Raw genomic sequence first — 21,037 nt, 5'->3', positions numbered from 1 at the left:
TAGGTTCTCATCCAGGCTTCTCTACCTTTCTTCAAGCCTGATGTGTTTTAATTTCTCAACAGCTCTTTTCTTGAAACCTTTTTTTCCGCCTTCCAATGCACAGTCCAAGTGGAGTGCAATAGTAAGAAGCAGTGGGAAGACACGTGTATTTGGTGTAGTAAACTCAGGAGTGAAAGAGGATGAATCACACAGAATGTTAGGGGTTGGAAGAGACCTACAGAGACCACTAGGTCCATTTCCCCTGCCAGAGCAGGATCTCCTAGGGCAAGCCACACAGGAACACACCCAGGAAGGTTGTGAAAATCTCCAGAGAAGGAGACTCTACAATCTCTCTGGGCAGCCTGTTCCAGTGCTCAGTCACCCTCACCATACAGAAGCGTCTCTTCATGTTGAAGTGGAACCTCCTGCGCTCCAGCTTGTACCTGTTGTTCCTTGTCCTGTCACTGGGAACCACCAAAAAGAGCCTGGCACCTTCATTTTGACACCAACACCTCAAGTATTTATAGATGTTGATAAGATCCCTTCTCAGCCTTCTCTTCTCAAGATTAAACAGCCCCAGGGCTCTCAGTTTTTCTTCATGGGAGAGATGTTTAAGTCCCACAATCACCCTGGGCTCTCCGCCTTTGATCTCTGTCTCTGTTGAACTAGGGAGCCCAAACCTGGACCGAGTAGGTCTGGTCTCAGCAAGGCAGAGTAGAAAGGGAGGAGAACTTCCTTTTCTGATTAGGTTTTGGCTCATAAATAGTTTTGATATCAGGTTGATATCAGTTTTCTAATGCAAGCGCTTTCTACTGTTAAACCACTTAAGGGTATCTCTGTGCTTTGACCTATTTCATGGCACAGTAAGAAGATGTGGAGAGCTATGTCAGCTTTCTCTCTGAGTATCCTGACCAGCCCAGCTAATGATAGAAAAAGTAAGCTTCTGATAGTTAAATCTCTTCTCAGCTTTTGAAAGCATGATATGCTTGAGCTTTCCTGGGAAGGTGGGGGACAGACAAGGAAGAATTGCCCTGGGCACAAACTGCATTTGCACAGAGGATTTTTAGCACATGCATTTGAAGGTTTGTACATGAGGCAGCACCCCTCTGAACTGCACAGGAAATGGCTTTAAATGAGTTCCAGTAGCATAACTGCTAACAAACGTACTGCAACACATGACATTTTGCTTCTCACTTTTAAATACAGGTTACTTCTAACTTTTAAATGACCAAGTATGGAATTTATATTACTTTTATTATTCCTCAGTACAGGAGTACAGGAACAGCCTGGTTCCTTTGGCCTCCCAACTCCCTGAAAGGAGGCTGGAAACATAGAATGATAGAATTGTCAGGGTTGGAAGGGACCTCAAAGATCATCTTGTTCCAACCCTCCTGCCATGGGCAGGGACACCTCACACTACAGCAGGTTGCTCACAGCCACATCCAGCCTGGCTGCAAAAACATCCAGGGATGAGATTTCTACCACCTCCAAGGGCAACCTGTGCCAGTGTCTCACCACCCTCATGGGGAAGAACTTCTTCCTGACATCCAATCTGAATCTTCAGGAGGAGACTTGATGGGGTGTTTGGTGCCATGGTTTAGTTGTTTAGGTGGGTTGGATTGGTTGATGGGTTGGACACGATGTTCTTGAAGGTCTCTTCCAGCCTGGTCTGGTCTATTCTATTCTACTAGATTCTATTCTATTCTATTCTATTCTATTCTATTCTATTCTATTCTATTCTATTCTATTCTATTCTATTCTACTGGATTCTATTCTATTCTACTCCTATTCTATTCTATTCTAAGCATTTATATTTTTTTTGCCATTCCCCATAGCCCTATAATGTAGGGGCTGTCTCTTCCCCCAAGGAACAAGGACTGGGACAAGGGGAAACAGCCTCAAGTTGCATCAGGAGAGGTTTAGGTTGGACATGAGGAATAATTACATCCACAAAAGGACTGTCAAGCACTGGAACAGGCTGCCCAGGGAGGTGGTGGAGTCACCATCCATGGAGGGATTAAAAATAATGTGTGGCCAAGGCACTTTGGGACACGGTTTACTGGGCATGGTGGTGTTAGATTGATGGTTGGACTGGGTGATCTTAGAGGTATTCTCCAACCTTAGTTGATTAGGTAGTGTTGGGTGATAGGTTGGACTCGATGATCTCAAAGGTCTCTTCCAAACTGGTTAATTCTATTCTATTCTATTCTATTCTATTCTATTCTATTCTATTCTATTCTATTCTATTCTATTCTATTCTAGTCCATTCCATTCCATTCCATTCCATTCCATTCCATTCCATTCCATTCCATTCCATTCCATTCCATTCCTGTAAATGGCACAACATGGGAGGATCACACCTTGGCAAAATGTCTTCTGCCTGTGTCACTCTTCCCTATAATACAGAAAAAAGAAGGAAATTATCGTCTGTGCCAGGGGAAGTTAAGGCTGGAGGTGAGGAGAAAGTGCTTCACAGAAAGATAATTGGCCATTGAGATGTGCTGCCCAGAGAGGTGGTGGAGTCACCATCCCTGGAGGTGTTCAAAGAAGGATTGGATGTGGCACTTGGAGCCATGGCTTAGTTGTCATGAGGTGTTAGGTAAGAGGTTGAACTTTTCCAACCTGATTGATTCTGTGATTCTGAGAAAGCAAAACAAAGCAAAATAAAGACAAAACAAAGAAAAAATCCAAGACAAAATTAAGACAAAACAAAGCCAAACAAAGCAAATCAAAGACAAAGCGAAGATAAAACACCCACCAAAAAAATCCCCCCCAAAAGCAAACCAAAACACCAAAACAAAAAATCAAAACAAAACAAAACCACCAAGAAAATAACACACAACAAACCCCCAAACAAAACTACACACACAGAGCAATAACAGCAATAAACAAATCCAGGGAAGAGTTGGATGCACAGGTACAAACACTTGCAAATGCAACAGACTAAAATCAGTGGAACTCTATCAGTTGTTCTGATTTTATTCGCATCTTGTCTGCTTTGCGTGCAGCCTGGATTTGGAACACGCAGGGAATGCATCATGCTGTGTGTGAAGCCACACACACCATGCCAGGCAGGAGTGCAAGGCAGTCTTTGAAGAAATTCAGCTGTCATTACAGTTAATTTTTAATTCATCCACTCAAATGAATGATCTGTAAGAGTGTAGGAGAGTTTGGCAGAGGGACCTTCACAGGCTGGACAGGAACAGTGTGGCCAGCAGGAGCAGGGAAGTCCCTGTGCTCAGTACGGGTTAGGCCACACCTTGAGTCCTGTGTCCAGTTCTGGGCTTCTCAGTTTAGGAAAGATGTTGAGATGCTGGAAGGTGTCCAGCAAAAAGCAGCAAAGCTGGGGAGGGGTTTGGAGCACAGCCCTGTGAGGAGAGGCTGAGGGAGCTGGGGTTGCTTAGCCTGGAGAAGAGGAGGCTCAGGGGAGACCTTCTTGCTTTCCACAACTCCCTGAAGGGAGGTATAGCCAGGTGGGGGTTGGTCTCTTCTCCCAGGCAACCAGCACCAGAACAAGAGCACACAGTCTCAAGCTGCACCAGGGGAGGTTTAGGTTGGATGTTAGGAAGAAATTCTTCATAGACAGAGTGATTGCCCATTAGAATGTGCTGCCCAGGGAGGTGGTGGAGTCGGCGTCATTAGGAGGAGACTGGATGGGGTGCTTGGTGCCATTGTTTAGTTGATTAGATGGTGTTGGGTGATATGTTGGACTCAATGATCTTGAAGGTCTCTTCCAACCTGGTTAATATTTTATGGTAAAGTAAGAGAAATGGTTTCTGGTTCTTTTTTGGACCGGTGGTGATCTTTCTCAAACCCAGTTGCTGCAGAAACACTATTTCATGTTCAACAAAACTCCATCAGCTATACTCTGCTTGGGTATAATAGCTGGCAGGGCATGAGGAAACAATTCATGAATCTTTAGCAAATTAGCTTCAGCCTTTTTCTCAGAGCTACGTGGATCTTGCCTGCCCTCAGCTGGATTTATGGAGGGTTCGTGGAAGAGCAGGGAGAAATACATTGGGAAATCAACAATGTCTCATGTTATATAAGAAATAAGCTTTGCAAGCTGGCAAATGACACTGTGTTAGAACTAACAGGGAACAGAATCACAGAATTAACCGGGTTGGAAAAGACCTTTGATATCATCAAATCCATCCTATCACCCAACACCATCTGATCAACTAAACCATGGCACCAAGTGCCTCATCCAGTATCTTCCTATACACCTCCAATGATGATGACTCCACTACCTCCCTGGGCAGCACATTCCAATGCCAATCTCTCTTTCCATGAAGAATCTCTTCCTAACATCCAGCCTAAACCTCCCCTGGCACAGCTTGAGTCTGTGTCCTCTCGTTCTGTGACAGTCCTTCAGGGTTTACCAAGAGGGGAGAAAAAAGAAGCAGTAGGAGAATGAAGGAAAACAAAGAAAGGACAAACCAAATGTGGGGCTAAGCAAGCCATTAAAAGAATGGGCTGTCTGGCCTCAATTGTGTACAGCACACCAAAAAATGCCTTTATTTCAACAGAGTCAAATGCCACCTGTTTTGCCATCTGTTTTTGGTCTTCTGGATAGATGAGGTCTCATTCAGCCCCTCAGAAGTGAAGGGAAATTCTCTGCGGAGTAGCAGAGCACTTTGCAAAGTAGCAGTGGTCAGGGGCAATGTGCTGAAAAGTACATTCACTGGGCAGCATCCAGAAAAGTACTCAAAGACTCATATACTCCTCTGTCTTAAATGTGTCTCTAAAAAGAGCTGAAAATAGACAGATTAAAAAGCCTGGCTGAATTGTGGTGATAATTGTCCATTATGTTAACAACAACAACAATATACCAGCTGCTGAGATGGTAAAATTGGAGCTTTAAAAATGAAAATGTCAGCCTTGCACAACTTATTTCATCTCTCCTTCCCATATCTCCTTTCTCTGCTATCCCAAGAAGAGAAGTAATTTATGGATGAGTTTATAAATGAATTTATAAATGAGTTTATAAATGAGTTTATAAATGGAATTATGAGAGGAAAACAATAAATAAATCCAAAGCCAGTTATGGGATTTATGAACTCCCATCTCCCACCTCCATTACTGAGTGTGCTTCTGAAATCATTCTCCAAATGATGTAAAAGATGTTTTGTTGCTATTCCTCTCATGAGATCTCTCCCTGATGCTTTCTAGAGGAACTTCTTCTGGGATACTGCATCCAGCTATGGTGCCATCACCACAAGAACATGGAAATGATGGAGTGAGTCCAGAAGAGGGCCACAAAAATGATCAGGGGTTGGAGCAGCTCTGCTATGGGGACAGGCTGAGGGAGCTGGGGGTGTTCAGCCTGGAGGAAAGAAGGTTCTGAGGGGACCTAATAGTGATTTCCAGTACCTAAAGGGGGCCTGCAAGAAGGCTGGAGAGGGAGTGTTTGCAAAGGCCTGGAGTGATAGGATGAGGGGCAATGGTTTGGAATTAAAGAGTAGATTTAGATTGGATGCTAGGAACAAGTTCATTACCATGAGGGTGGAAGAACACTGGAACAGGTAGGTATTGAAGCCCCATCCTTAGAGACATTCAAGGTCAAGCTCAGTGGGACTCTGGCCAACCTGATCTATTGTAGAATGTCCCTGCTCACTGCAGGGGGCTTGGACTGTATGACCTTTGGAGGTTCCTTCCAACCCAAACCATTCAATGAATAAAGTCCTTAATGAAACACAAAACTGAGCACAAAGACTTTTGAGATCCTATACCCCTGAAATCTTTTTCAGTGATTTTAGATGCTATCTTATTAAATGTGAGGCTGCTATGTGAAAAAAAAATAAGGCAGTTATTAAGACTATAGTTTTGTCATTAATAATTCCATTATGTCTCCTCTCTTTCTTCTTCTCCTGTTCACCTGAGATGAAAGAATCAATGATAACCCTGTGTTTCCCCCATGACACTGGGAAATACAATCCCTTCCTCAACTCAGTCTAGCCATCAGTTTAGCTCACTTGCAAAATCCCAATGACATTTCACCACTACAGCTCCACAGTGCTCCCCCAAGTGTGCATGATGAGTTGCACATCAAGTAAGCAAGAACATCATCTAAGATGACCATCCCTAGGTCCATCAGAAAGGCATCATGCTGGCTGACAGAAACAATAAAATAGAGGAAACCACAGGCTGTTAAAGCCTTGCTTCCATCAAATATCAAACAGCTTAATTTAGCTCTTTGTTTACTATTAGAATTAGAATTAGAATTAGAATTAGAATTAGAATTAGAATTAGAATTAGAATTAGAATTAGAATTAACCAGTTTGGAAAAGACCTTCCAGATCATCGAGTCCAACCTATCACCCAACACCATCTAATCAACTAAACCACGGCACCAAGCACCCCATCCAGGCTCTTCCTAAACACCTCCAGTGATGGTGACTCCAGCACCTCCCTGGGCAGCACATTCCAATGGCCAATCTCTCTTGCTGGGAAGAACTTCTTCCTAACATCCAGTCTAAACCTCCCCTGGTGCAGCTTGAGACTGTGTCCTCTTGTTCTGCTGCTGGTTGCCTGGGAGAAGAGACCAACCCCCACCTGTCTACAGCCTCCCTTCAGGTGGTTGTAGACAGAAAAGGAGCAAAAAAGAGCAGCAGAATAGAACTGAGAGCTACCATACATGATGCCAGCATGCTTCTGTACTTCACAAGCCTAATGAGGAGAGGTTGAGAGAGCTGGGGTTGCTTAGCCTGGAGAAAAGGAGACTCAGGGGTGACCTTATTGCTCTCTACAACTACCTGAAGGGAGGTTGTAGACAGGCGGATCTTGGTCTCTTCCCCCAGGCAGCCAGTACCAGAACAAGAGGACACAGTCTCAGGCTGTGCCAGGGGAGGTTTAGGCTGGATGTTAGGAAGAAGTTCTATACAGAGAGAGTGATTGCCCATTGGAATGGGCTGCCCAGGGAGGTGGTGGAGTCACCATCATTGGAGGTTTCCAGGAGGAGACGTGATGGGGTGCTTGGTGCCATGGTTTAGTTGGTTGGGTGGTGTTGGATGATGGGTTGGATGGGATGATCTTGAAGGTCTCTTCCAACCTGGTTTATTCTATTATTCTATTATATTGTGGAGTCCATTAAGAATGTTTTTATCCTGCCAAATTATACTTGAATGATCAACTTATCCCTCCAGAGATTATGCTTCCATCAGGATCCCAGCTTTCTGGATGCACAGAGCTGTGCCTTTAATTTCTCTGCCTTTCTGCAAAGATAAGATGAAGATCTTTCTCTTCCTGCTTGTGTAAATTCCATGAGATTTACACTATCAATATTAATAGCTACCTTCCTGACATTCAGTTGGAGATCAGGAAAATGTTACAAATTAGATGTCAATTATGTGGACAACAGTTGAAATACTCTAAGGGAGTATTTGGAGAATAAATCTTATGAAGAGTGACTGAAGGAGCTGGGGATGTTCAGTTTGGAAAGGAAGAGGCTGAGGGGAAGTCTCATTGCTCTCTCCAACTACCTGAAGAGACCTTGTGGGGAGGTTGGTGTTGGTCTCTTCTCATAGGTGATTAGAGATAGAACAAGAAGGAATGGCCTCAAGCTGCCACTGGGTGGGTTTAGACTGGATATTGGGAATTTTTTTTCCCCAGCAAGAGTGGCAGCCATTGGAATGTGCTGCCCAGGGAGGTGGTTGAGTCCCCAAGCTTGGATGTGTTTAAAGGTGGTTTGGATGTGGTGCTTGGGGCTGTGGTTTGGGGGTGAACCTTGCAGAGCAGGGCTATCAGTTGGACTTGGTCATCCTGAGGATCTTTTCCAACCTGAATATTTCTGAGATTCTGTGAAACCTTTCAAACAAGGAAATAGATAATTTTGCCTCAGAAAATGCTTCCTTTTCTGACCTCTCACTCACAAAAGAAGGAGCATCCAGACTGCCTAATGTCCCTCTTAAAACACCAGAATAATAAGCTGTGGTGGGTGGAAGGGTGAGACCAAGAAGCCTCCTCCCTTCCCCCTTTGTAAAGTAAAAGGGAAAAAAAATTGAAGGGAAAGGAAAAAAAACTCGCAAGCTGAATTAGCAAAGCAGTGGGGCTATATTTACAAAGCGATGTAGGGTTTGCAGGGAGATATTTACAAATTTAAAATATCTACAATATATACAAAGATATACAACAGAGCAACACAGAAATGAGAGTGAACCCCTCTCGGCAGAGGGGTCCCCCACCTCCGCTCTCCCCTCTCTTCCCCCCCTTTCCCCAGAATGGGATAGAAAGAGAAAGAGAGGAAAAAAAAGTTAGAAGCAGTTTGTGTTAATTGGAAGGGAGTTAGTATACAGGCCTGGTATCTTGTTTTCAAGGCCGGGGCCTTGGCAGAAAGCCCAGGACAGAAAGCTGTTGCCTGAAGAAGAGGCGGAAGCAAGACTGACTGAGAAGTGCTGGAAATGTCCAGTATAGTCCCAGCTCAGAAGTGCTTCCTCCCACTCGTCCAATGAAATTAGTTTAGACTATTCCTTCCGTTTACCAACTTCCGTCCACCATATTCCCTTTCTTAAGGGGCAACGTCAACCGGCCACAGTCCACCCCTTCTAAACAATTTCATTGGCTGTTCATACTGTCCATCTAATCCAAAACGATATTTACAGTTCGTGAGTAAAGTTCATAGTCCATTCCGGCTATGCTCAGATGTAGATGATTCAAAAGTCCAAGGAAATCAGAAAATGAGAAAAATGGAAAACAGTTCATTTCTTCACCGACGAAGCGAAGAAAAGGGAAACAGGGATTCTCAGGGTCTCTTAGTTGACTCAGGGCTCTCAGGGATCTCAGGGTTCGTGCACCGTAGACTCCTCGTTGATTCTTCCTTTGGACGCGATGTAGCTGTACAACAGTTTGAAATTAACCTCTTTCAGCTAAAGTTAAATTTCTTTGTGGAATACACTGAATTTCACCATTCTCTTGCATTACCCAATAAGTGTGACCCGGACCTTCAGCTGAAACCACCCCTCGGACAGGTTTAGCCTCTCCTGAGGGTGAAAATACCCAAACAGTTTTACCTAACAGATTCTTTTCTCTAACAACAGGAACTCTATCACCTTCTACTTTCTGCAGCAAATCTGAATGTGCAGGTCCAGCTCGGTTCACTGAACCTCTACTATTTACCAGCCAGGTTGCTTGTGCTAAATGTTTCTCCCAGTTTTTCAAAGATCCACCTCCCATGGCTTTGAGAGTGGTCTTCAACAAACCGTTGTAGCGTTCAATCTTCCCTGAAGCTGGTGCATAGTAGGGAATGTGGAATATCCACTCAATACCGTGCTCTTTTGCCCAGTTCTTTACAAGGTTGTTCTTGAAATGAGTTCCGTTGTCTGACTCAATCCTCTCTGGAGTTCCGTGTCTCCACAGGATTTGTCTCTCCAGACCGAGAATGGTGTTGCGTGCAGTTGCATGTGGAACTGGATAAGTTTCCAACCATCCAGTGTTTGCCTCTACCATAGTAAGCACGTATTGCTTACCAGAACGAGAACGTGGTAGAGTGATGTAGTCAATCTGCCAAGCTTCACCATACTTGTACTTGGACCATCTGTCACCATACCACAAGGGCTTAAGTCGTTTTGCCTGCTTAATAGCAGCACAAATGTCACAGTCATGGATGACTTGCGTGATAGCATCCATGGAAATGTCTATGGATCTGTCACGAGCCCATTGGTATGTTGCATCTCTGCCTTGATGTCCTGATGAATCGTGAGCCCACCGAGCTAAGAATATCTCACCTCGGTGTTTCCAGTCGAGATCAAGATTAGAGTCCATGTCTACTTGAGAAACTCTTGCAGCTAGATCTGCCTGATGGTTGTGTTGCTGTTCCTCAGTAGCTTTGCTCTTAGGAATGTGAGCATCGATGTGTCTCACTTTCACTGGAATTCTCTTGACTCGATCAGCAATGTCCTGCCACAGGTTGGCTGCCCAAATGGGTTTTCCTTTTCTCTGCCAACCACTCTTCTTCCAGTTCTTTAGCCAACCCCATAGAGCATTGGCTACCATCCATGAGTCGGTGTAGAGATAAAGCTTTGGCCATCTCTCACGTTCAGCCACGTCGAGAGCTAGCTGGACAGCTTTTACCTCTGCGAACTGACTGGATTCTCCTTCTCCATCTTTCGCCTCTGCGACTCGGCGTGTTGGACTCCACACTGCAGACTTCCACCTTCGCTTGTTCCCAACAAGACGACAGGAACCATCTGTGAACAAAGCATATTTCTTTTCATCATCAGAAAGGTCATTGTAAGGAGGAGCTTCCTCAGCACGAGTTACTTTCTCCTCTGGAGGTTTAGCACAGTTGATGCCTTCAGGCCAACTTGAGATCACCTCCACTAGACCAGGTCTTTCAAGATTTCCCATTCGAGCTCTCTGTGTTATCAGAGCCATCCACTTAGACCAGGTTGAGTCTGTGGCATGATGTGGTGTGGATCCTTTGCCTTTGAACATCCAATTCAAAACTGGTAATCTGGGAGCTAAGAGAAGTTGTGATTCAGTTCCAATCACTTCAGAAGATGCTTTTACTCCTTCATAGGCAGCTAAAATTTCTTTCTCTGTTGGAGTGTAATTAGCCTCTGAACCTCTGTAACCTCGACTCCAGAAACCAAGAGGTCGTCCACGTGTCTCACCTGGAGCTTTTTGCCACAAGCACCAGGTTGGACCATTGTCACTTGCAGCCGTGTACAAAATGTTCTTAATGTCTGGACCATCTCGGACAGGTCCCAGACCCATTGCTTGAATCACCTCTTGCTTTATTTGGTCAAAGGCTGCTTGTTGTTCAGGTCCCCAGTGGAAATGGTTTCTCTTTCGAGTCACATCATACAGAGGTTTCACAATCTGACTGTATCCAGGAATGTGCAGTCTCCAAAATCCCACTATCCCCAAGAAACGTAGGGTCTCTTGCTTGTTTGTGGGACTTGCCATGGTGGAGACTCTATTTACCACATCCACTGGAATGTGTCGGCGTCCATCCTGCCATCGCACTCCCAGAAATTGAATCTCTGTGGTAGGTCCTTTCACCTTGTCCCGTTTGATGGCAAAACCTGCATTCAGAAGAATGTCAATGATTTTGTTACCTTTCTTGAAGACTTCCTCAGCAGTTTTACCCCAGACGATGATATCATCGATGAACTGGATGTGTTCTGGAGCACCTCCTTTCTCCAGAGCATCGTGGATCACTGCATGACAGATGCTTGAGCTGTGGATCCAGCCCATTGGCAGCCTGTTGAAAGTGTACTGGATTCCTCTCCAAGTGAAAGCAAACTGAGGCCTGCATTCCTCTGCTATGGGAATAGAGAAAAATGCATTAGCAATGTCTATGGTAGCATACCATTTGGCCTCTTTGGATTCCAGCTCATACTGTAGCTCCATCATGTCTGGTACTGCTGCACTCATGGGTGGTGTCACTTCATTCAGGGCTCGGTAGTCTACTGTCAGACGCCAGTCTCCATTCTGCTTCCGCACAGGCCACACTGGACTGTTGAAAGGTGAATGAGTTTTGCTGACGACTTTCTGACTTTCCAACTGACGAATCAGATTCTGAATGGGCAACAAAGAGTCACGGTTGGTTCTGTACTGTCGGTGATGCACAGTCTGAGAAGCAACCGGCAATTTAATGTCCTGTATCTTATGTTGTCCCACAACTGCAGATTCATCAGAAAGTTCAGGTCTGGCAGATAGCTTCAATTTTTGTCCATCAATTTCTATTGAAGCTACTCCAAAAGCCCATTTGTAACCTCTAGGGTCTTTGAAACGCCCTTCTCTCAGAAAATCAATTCCCAAAATACAAGGTGCATCAGGTCCGGTCACAACTGTATGCTTCCTCCATTGTTTACCAGTTAAACTTATATTAACCTCTACCTTACTTAACTCTTGAGATCCACCAGTGACTCCCAGAATAGTTATAGACTCTGATCCCTGATAATTTGATGGTATTATGGTGCACTGAGCTCCTGTGTCAACCAAGGCCCTGTACTTCCGAAATTGTGAAGTGCCAGGCCACTGGATGTACACATCCCAATAGATTCTATTATCTCTGTTATCCCTCTCCTCCCCCTGGCGGGAGGCAGGGCACCCCTAGTTATGGGGAACATGCGCACATGTGCATTGCACATAGTTTGCAGGGTTATAACTTTGCATGTTATAACTGGAGCCACTGTTGGAGCCGTAAGAGTCGTTCTGGGGAACTGTAGAAGTAACAGCTACCCTTCTGGTATTGCTACCTCGGGTTCTGCCACTTTGCAATTCCCTCAGTCTCCTGAAAAGATTAGAAGTTGGTTGGCCATCCCAGCGGTTCATGTTCTCACCAAACTGATCACGCAGAGTTATCCAAATAGTTCTACGTGATTGCCTTGGTGGTCTGTTTTGGAATGACCTGTTTTGGAATGTCCTGTTTTGGAATGACCTGTTTTGGAATGACCTCCTCGGAGGACGTGTATTCCTCACAGATGAGACTTGTACCCATCTGGAGGAAGAATTGAAATTATCCCTTTGTGCCAATTGGGATATGGAATTTCTAAATTCATCTTTTAACTCTCTCATGCAATTCTCAATTTTTCCAGACAGAGTTTCAATGGCTGAAACCAAAGAACCACGTGTCATGCTATCCTCCAATTGTCTCATTTGATCACTGAATTGGCCAACCGTAGGAGAAGCTCCACCATAACTTCTTGACACAATTCTGCTTGCCAGAATGTTTGCATAATTAGAAGGAGCAAGTTTGATGATCTTTTTAGCGAGACCAATACCCACAGGAACATCATCAGGATTCAGAGTTTCATGTTCACCATAGAGTAGCTCTCTAACAGCAAATTCTCTCAAGCGCTTAATTCCCTCATCTATGGTAGTCCAGGGTTTAGGATTCCAGGGAAGATCATCTCGGGAAGGGTATCTCAGGGCAACCGCTATTAAAAGGCGTATCCACAGATTAACCTTACCGAGAGCTTCGCCTAGATGTCTATCTATTCCATTGTCCCTTGAGAGAGTTCCTAACTGAGCTGCTGACTTGTCTCCAACAGTTAGAGCTGAAGCACCTGTATCATAACACCTACTAAGCCAAGCTAGAACTGGCTCCTTATCTGCCCTGGTGAAATCTTTACGGACATTTCTCAATTCCTCCCGTGGTGACGAACAGTCCGTAATATCATCTTCCTCTTCATCTCCCTGAATTCTTTGCCCATAAAATCCTGCTGTCATTCTCCTAAGGATCTCTTTAAGCTGAGAACCACCTTTGCCAGCTGCCTTCCTAGCTTCATCTCTATCTTGCTTTGATCTCACTAGGTTAGCTAGATCTTTAAAACAAACCTTCTCTTCCTCCTGAGCAGGATCTTTTAGAGTAGAGGGCCCCTCACCAGGATCAGTCTCCTCCTCTTCTTCTCCATCTTTGGCCTTTCCAGCTCTAGTCTTTAAAGGAGCCACCTTAACTGGAGCTGTGTTTGAATTTACAGCCACCTTAATGGAAGCTGACAGGTCCTGAGATAAATCAGCTGCTGGGGCAGTGACTTCCGGTCCCACTGAGGGAGTGGGTGGAAGTGACGTTGCTCCATTAATGGCCGACGGAGAAGAAGAAGAAGGAGAAGGAGTGGGAGAAGGAGTAGGCGCCATGTTGATACCAGCCGATGCCCTTGGCTGCTTGCTAGAATCAGCAAAGTCATTTAGAGCTGCTTTACCAATTAACTTTTTAGCCTTCTTTTTAACTGACACAGGTTCTCCACAGTCCTCGTCACTAGATGACTCTGGGACTGATCGAGAGCCACGGCGTTTTCTTTTTGATCTAGTTTTAATAACAAAACAAGCTCTGGACACCTTTCTCTCTCGACGCCAGGAATACAGAGAATACACATTAGTTATTACCAGCAGCAGAATTATACACACCAAATAAATCACCTTTGGATCCCAGGCCTCACCTAAAGTTACTGTCTCCTCAGGCGGAATCTTAAAACCCTTTATCTCAATTGAGAGAGTGGTGGAGGTAACATTCCTGTATCTCACTGGCCATAATAAATTAATACATTTTCCATACCATAATTTAACTCTATACATAACCCACATATAAATTGTCCGCACCAAATATTTACCCAGGTAATCCAGAATCAAACCCAAACAATACCTGTAAACCAGAGCCCCAAAAATTGAAAAGAACAATCGCTCCACAAACCACAATACCTTCATGTTTGCTAATTCAGCTGGAAGACACTAAATCAATCAGATAATAAATTAAACTAATTATCTGCCGCACGTTGGGTACGCCAATATAAAAAAATGTGGTGGGTGGAAGGGTGAGACCAAGAAGCCTCCTCCCTTCCCCCTTTGTAAAGTAAAAGGGAAAAAAAATTGAAGGGAAAGGAAAAAAAACTCGCAAGCTGAATTAGCAAAGCAGTGGGGCTATATTTACAAAGCGATGTAGGGTTTGCAGGGAGATATTTACAAATTTACAATATCTACAATATATACAAAGATATACAACAGAGCAACACAGAAATGAGAGTGAACCCCTCTCGGCAGAGGGGTCCCCCACCTCCGCTCTCCCCTCTCTTCCCCCCCTTTCCCCAGAATGGGATAGAAAGAGAAAGAGAGGAAAAAAAAGTTAGAAGCAGTTTGTGTTAATTGGAAGGGAGTTAGTATACAGGCCTGGTATCTTGTTTTTCAAGGCCGGGGCCTTGGCAGAAAGCCCAGGACAGAAAGCTGTTGCCTGAAGAAGAGGCGGAAGCAAGACTGACTGAGAAGTGCTGGAAATGTCCAGTATAGTCCCAGCTCAGAAGTGCTTCCTCCCACTCGTCCAATGAAATTAGTTTAGACTATTCCTTCCGTTTACCAACTTCCGTCCACCATATTCCCTTTCTTAAGGGGGCAACGTCAACCGGCCACATAAGCCAAAATGAAGAAACCCTCCCACTCCAGTCTGATTGATCTCTCTGATGTTCAGCCAGAAAGCTTCATAGAAAAAGAGATCTTTGAAGACCAAGAGGATCCAGTTACAGATACCAAGACCACCTAATCACAAACACTTCTCCCCATGAAAAAAGGTTGCATCATTGCTACCACATAAAGAAGCACAGGTGCAATTTTGCCTGAGAACTGTTCAGTTAGAATCATAGAATCAATAAGGTTGGCAAAAGACCTCAAAGATCATCAAGTCCAACCTGTCACCCAACACCTCATGACTACTAAACCATGGCACCAAGTGCCACATCCAATCCCCTCTTGAACACATCCAGGGACGGTGACTCCACCACCTCCCTGGGCAGCACATTCCAATGTTGTTTAAATGTTCCAGTTGTTTCCCATAAGCACATAGCACTGTTTAAAAGTTCATGGAGCTTTCCACAAGGGGTGTGCACAGGGACAGAATGCAGAAACAAAGACAAATCTGAGCTCAGTATTCATCTCAGAGGTAGTCAGCTGATATTTTCCTTTGAGAAGCCATTTGCAAAATTAATGTGGATGAGCCACTTGATGCAAGATGAGGACAATCCCCATAGGCCAGCTCCACATGATGCCCTCTTGTGAACTACCTGCTGGTTGCTCAGGAAGACTCATTTGCAGTGGTCATTTAACACAAGACCTGTGAAGAGAGGCTGAGAGAGTTGGGGTTGCTTAGCCTGGAAAGGAGGAGGCTGACAGGAGATGTTACTGCTGTCTACAACTACCTGAAGGGAGGTTGTAGCCAGGTGGGGGTTGGTCTCTTCTCCCAGGCAACCAGAAACCTATCCAATCTATCACCCAACACCATCTAAGCAACAAAACCATGGCACCAAGTGCCTCATCCAGGCTCTTCGTAAACACCTCCAGTGATGGTGACTCCACCACCTCCCTGAGCAGCACATTCCAATGGCCAATCTCTCTTGCTGGGAAGAATCTCATCCTCACATCCAGCCTAAACCTCCCCCTTCACAGCTTGAGACTGTGTCCTCTTGTTCTGGTGCTGGTTGCCTGGGAGAAGAGACCAACCCCCACCTGGCTACAACCTCCCTTCAGGTCATTGTAGATGGATAGCCAAGCCCACATCGCTTCCAGATACCTAAAGGCCAGAACCAATACATCTTGTCTGTACTACAGTGCTCAGATGGGAGGTCATGAAGGGTTGTAAGAGCCAGTAGTTCCTAGTAAAAATCTATCTGTTCCACCAGCACTCCACTCTTCAGTTCTCCTCACATCCTTTGCTTTTTGTTCACTCCTTTTTCTCCCAGAGAGATGAACACAAATGCATGGTTCCTTAAGTACAAATTAACCCTCTCATATTTTATTTAAACAGATACTTAGTCTGTTTAAATCTTCAGATGAATTTAAGATATGCAAACCTGCTCTAGCAAATGAAGGTTAGCTCCTATTTGAAAAGTCATGGCAAATTAATCACAGCAAGAGCATCAATAATGGAGAAGTGCCGCAGTTACATTCAGCTGTAGCTTTGGGAGACTAGTTAAAACTATTGACCAGAAATGATCAAATCACAGCAGTCACATGAGGCATCAATATTACTCAGAAATATAGCTCTTTTTAGGCTGGGAGGCATTAGGCAACTGTACCAACTCACTGTGGCAGTGAGTGATTAGAGAGAGAATGCAGACTACAGAATCAACCAAGTTGGTTCTGATATTAGTGAGAATAACAGCATTAATAAGAAAGATACTGGGTTTGAGTTATGATATTTCACTGCACTTTAATGCTATTAGTCCTATTTGATTGAGACTGAAGGAGCTGGGGTTGCTTAGCCTAGAGAAGGGGAGGCTCAGGGGAGACCTTATTGCTATCTAATCTGAAGGGAGGTTGTAGCCAGGTGGGGGTCGGTGTCTTCTCCCAGGCAACCAGCACCAGAACAAGAGGACAGAGTCTCAAGCTGCACCAGGGAAGGTTTAGACTGGATGTTAGGAAGAAGTTCTTCATACAGAGAGTGATTGCCCATTGGAATGGGCTGCCTGAGGAGGTGGTGGAGTTGCCATCATTGGGGGTGACTTGATGGGGTGTTTGGTGTCATGGTTTAGTTGCTTAGATGGTGTTGGGTGATGGGTTGGACTTGATGATCTCAAAGGTCTTTTCCAACCTGGTCTGGTCTATTCTATTCCATTCTATGCTATGCCATGCTATGCTATGTTATTTCCTCATTGCATATTGAGTTGAAGTAATGAGGCACCATATATCCATATCACAATGTCACCACACTAATAAATAACACACCAACTGCTATCAAAATTACTGATCCTGCTGCCCCCACTGCATCGTGGTGTTCACTGAGTTGTTTTTTTCCCCTTGCATTTCTTTCCAGTCCTAGCCATTCATATGATGAAGGAGGAGTTTCAGTCCTCCTTTTGCCTTGTCTCTCCTGGTGTTTAGTCCTGGCCCTCAGAGATACCAGGTCAGTGTAGAATCATACAACCATAGAATGGCTCAGGTTGGAAGGGGCCTCAGAGATCATCTACTCCTACCTCCCCACCACGGGCAGGGACACCTCACAACTAAACTCAGCTGCTCAATGCCTCATTCAACCTGGCCTTGAACACACCTTCAAGGAGAGGGCATCCACATCCTGCCTGGGAAGCCTATTCCAGAGCCCTACAACCCTCAAAGGATTAGGGAGGTAGAAGGGAGGAGAGACACAAACATTCCTAGGCTCCTTCACAGCTTCTCAACAAAACCTGATTCTTTGCTTGCATGCATTAATAGTATCCCAATACTTGGCAATATACTTACAGCTTGCCACTAATTTGAAGCAACTTTCCTAACTGATGCTTCTAAGGGAACCATTTTCCATTGTTATAAAAAAAAAACCAAAACTAATAACATAATAAAATAGGAAAATGGCCTGAGCCTCAACAGGGAAAAATTAATCCTGAGCCATCCAGATGGCTAGATGAGGACGAGAAGATCTGACTGAGCTCAAAAGCTGCTCTGTTGATATTTTCCAGCTTTCATTTCCTGTGATTTCTGTGGTCTGTTTCTGGAAAATGGTGAAGAAGAAGAAGAGGATGAAGGAGCAGGAGCAATGATACAAGCTGAAACATAAAAGAAGTGGCAGTTTGGAGAGGAGGGAGCTAAGAGCGAGTTCCAACAGCTAGCCTCCTGGTGCTGAACTACATGTGATTTATTTTGCATTCAAGTGCAAAAGCAGTTGTTATAATGGCTATTTGGAAAACAGTTAATGTTTTAATAACTGCAGGACTAAACCACTAAATGATAAAGTCAATATCCCCACAGAGAGTAAATATGCATCAGCAGTAAATTTACTTTGCCCGCTTAAGCAGTTCTAAGATCTATAATTATAGATATTTAAATTTGCTCTTTCTTTTAAGTCTTGTTGAAGGAGGCAAACAGCTCAATAGTATCTCTGCATAAAGCAAGGAAGCCTTAATGAAAGAAACCAAAATAATTGTATGGCATTCCAATCAAGCAGAGCAGTGGGAAGGATCACCGTGCACGCCAAGCGAACACAGATGATGTGCTTGGGGAGACAGGCAGAATGATGACTGCATGCCAGCTTGTGTGAGGGGCTTGCATACTTCACCTTGAAGAATACACTTTGACTAGAGCTAATGCAAGTGAAGCAAAAGTATATTTAGGGATAAAGAGAGGAAAAAAGAACTCAGTATTGCAAGGTGTGAAGTAAACTAGGGAGCATGCTTTCCCCTCACTGCAGTGACACCACGCAGATTACAGCTAAGAAAAGATTGACTTCTACTGGTTTGGGATGAGAACAAGCCCTAAATTCTCCTTGCAGACACAGGGAATAGAATAGAATAGAATAGAATAGAATAGAATAGAATAGAATAGAATAGAATAGAATAGAATAGAATAGAATAGAATAGAAGTAGCATAGGAGTAGAATAGAATAGAATAGAATAGAATAGAATAGAATAGAATAGAATAGAATAGAATAGAATAGAATAGAATAGAATAGAATTAAGCAGGTTGGAAAAGATCTTTGAGATCATCAAGTCCAACCTATCACCCAGCACCATCTAGTCAACTAAACCATGGCACCCAAGGCCTTATCCAGTCTCTTCTAAAACACCTCCAGTGATGGTGTTTCCACCACTTCCCTGGGCAGCACATTCCAATGGCCAATCACTCTCCTATTTTAGCTTCTAGGGTTGGTTTTCCATCAATCAATGAGATGAATTAAATTTAGAATATTAATCCAGCTTCTACCCATAAATTCCCCTTGTCAAAAGATCCCTCCCTAATAACCTCTTGTCACCATCATTGGAGGTGTTCAGGAGGAGACTTCATGGGGTGCTTGGTGCCATGGGTTAGTTGTTTAGGTGGGTTGGATTGGTTGATGGGTTGGACATGATGATCTTGAATATCTTATCTATTCTATTCTATTCTATTCTATTCTATTCTATTCTATTCTATTCTATTCTATTCTATTCTATTCTATTCTATTCTATTCTATTCTATTCACCAGGCAGTTATTCCCTTTATAAAATATCCTGAACTAGGTCATGAGCATTACCTGGCCAGCCAGGTTTATCTTGTGAAGACAAGCTTCCTTCCTGACATTGAGACAGGCTCCACACTTCTCAGTCGACAATAACTTGCTGCTTTTCAACATTGCTGCTATTATAGTTCCTTAATTAATTCAGATTCATAGATTCACAGAATAGTTTGGGTTGGGTTGGAAGGGACCTTGAAGCTCATCTAGTTCCAATCCCCATCCACCATGGGCAGGGACACCTACCACTAGCTCAGGTTGCTCAAGACCTCATCCAGCCTGGCCTTGAACACCTCCAGGGAGAGGGACATGCATGACCTCCCTGGGCAACCTGTTCCAGTGCCTCACCACCCTTACTGTAAAGAATTTCTTTCTAATATTCAGTCTAAATCTGCTGTCTACTACTTACTTCAATGGCTTACTGAGTGTGAAGGCCTCAGGCTGTCACACACCTTGCACAGGGGTTTGATCCTATTTGAAGCAGTAGATACCCTGGGTGATTGCTTTCTTAAAATAGACCTCTGCTGCCCTGTTTCACTCAGGTGAAAAATGTTCCATAAGCACATTTTTTTCCTCTCCATATAGAAAATACCTAATGCAAATAGGCATGAGCTGGCTGCAGCTGACAGGCCAGCGGTGAGAGGTTCAACTGGGATCTGAGAGCTGCAGGCTCACATCACTCTTCCAATGCCTGATTAATTATTGATATGAAGTGGAAGAGTTCCAACAGGAAAGAAAACAGGTGCTCAAGCTAAAACACTCAATGGTTTAATGATGGGTATTCCCGGAGGATATAGATTGCAGTTCCTGAACTGAATTCAGCAGAATAGGGATTTGAACTCAGGCCAATGCCCTAATTACTAAGATAATGCATTTCTGGAGGAGAGGCTTGCTTCTATTTATTTATTATTCCATTACACACCTGATGGCATGAGAAGTTTCACTCCATAGGACAGGCTGAGTGAGGTTTTCATCTCTTTCAGTAGGCCACAGCCCTTGTAGCCTGTAGATTTATTTGTTTTCCCAGTTTGCTTGTGTGTTTTTCTTTGTTCCAACCTCTAGTAGCAATTCTTCGCTTGGGAATCATCAGCACGAGGTTCCTATTCAATCATAGTGAAAACTCCTTCGTGGTGTGAGTAACTCTGCCTGTGTGTTTTATGAGAAGGCAGCTAACCAAAGGCTGGAGATTCCCCTAAAGCACTTTGTGGGGTTTGCACAGTACTTAAGGACCAGTAGTTATCATTTAGCACAGCACAGCATAGCATAGAACAGAATATTTCAGCTGGAAGGAGCCTGCAATGATCATCTAGGTCAACTGCCTGACCAGTTGGGGCATTGATCATCTCATTGCAGCCCTTGGTGGAGTCACCATCCCTGGAGGTATTCAAGAGGGGATTGGATGTGGCACTTGGTGCCATGGTTTAGTAGTCATGAGGTGTTGGGTGACAGGCTGGACTTGATGATCTTTGAGGTCTTTCCCAACTTTATTGATTCCATGATTCTGTGATCTCTCTGGGAAGACTGTTCCAGTATTTAACCACCTTCTCAGTAAAGAAATGCTTCAGAATGTTAAGTCTAAACCTCCTCTGACATAGCTTTGAATAATTTCCACATGTCCTATCACTAGATTTGAGGGAGAAGAGATCATAG

The sequence above is a fragment of the Melanerpes formicivorus genome, unplaced genomic scaffold (genome assembly GCF_026170545.1).
Source record: "Melanerpes formicivorus ecotype bairdi unplaced genomic scaffold, bMelFor1.0.p_v2 SCAF_4, whole genome shotgun sequence".
NCBI lineage: Eukaryota > Metazoa > Chordata > Aves > Piciformes > Picidae > Melanerpes > Melanerpes formicivorus.
The sequence above is the reverse complement of the archived record's forward strand: the minus strand, read 5'-3'. Positions refer to the sequence as shown.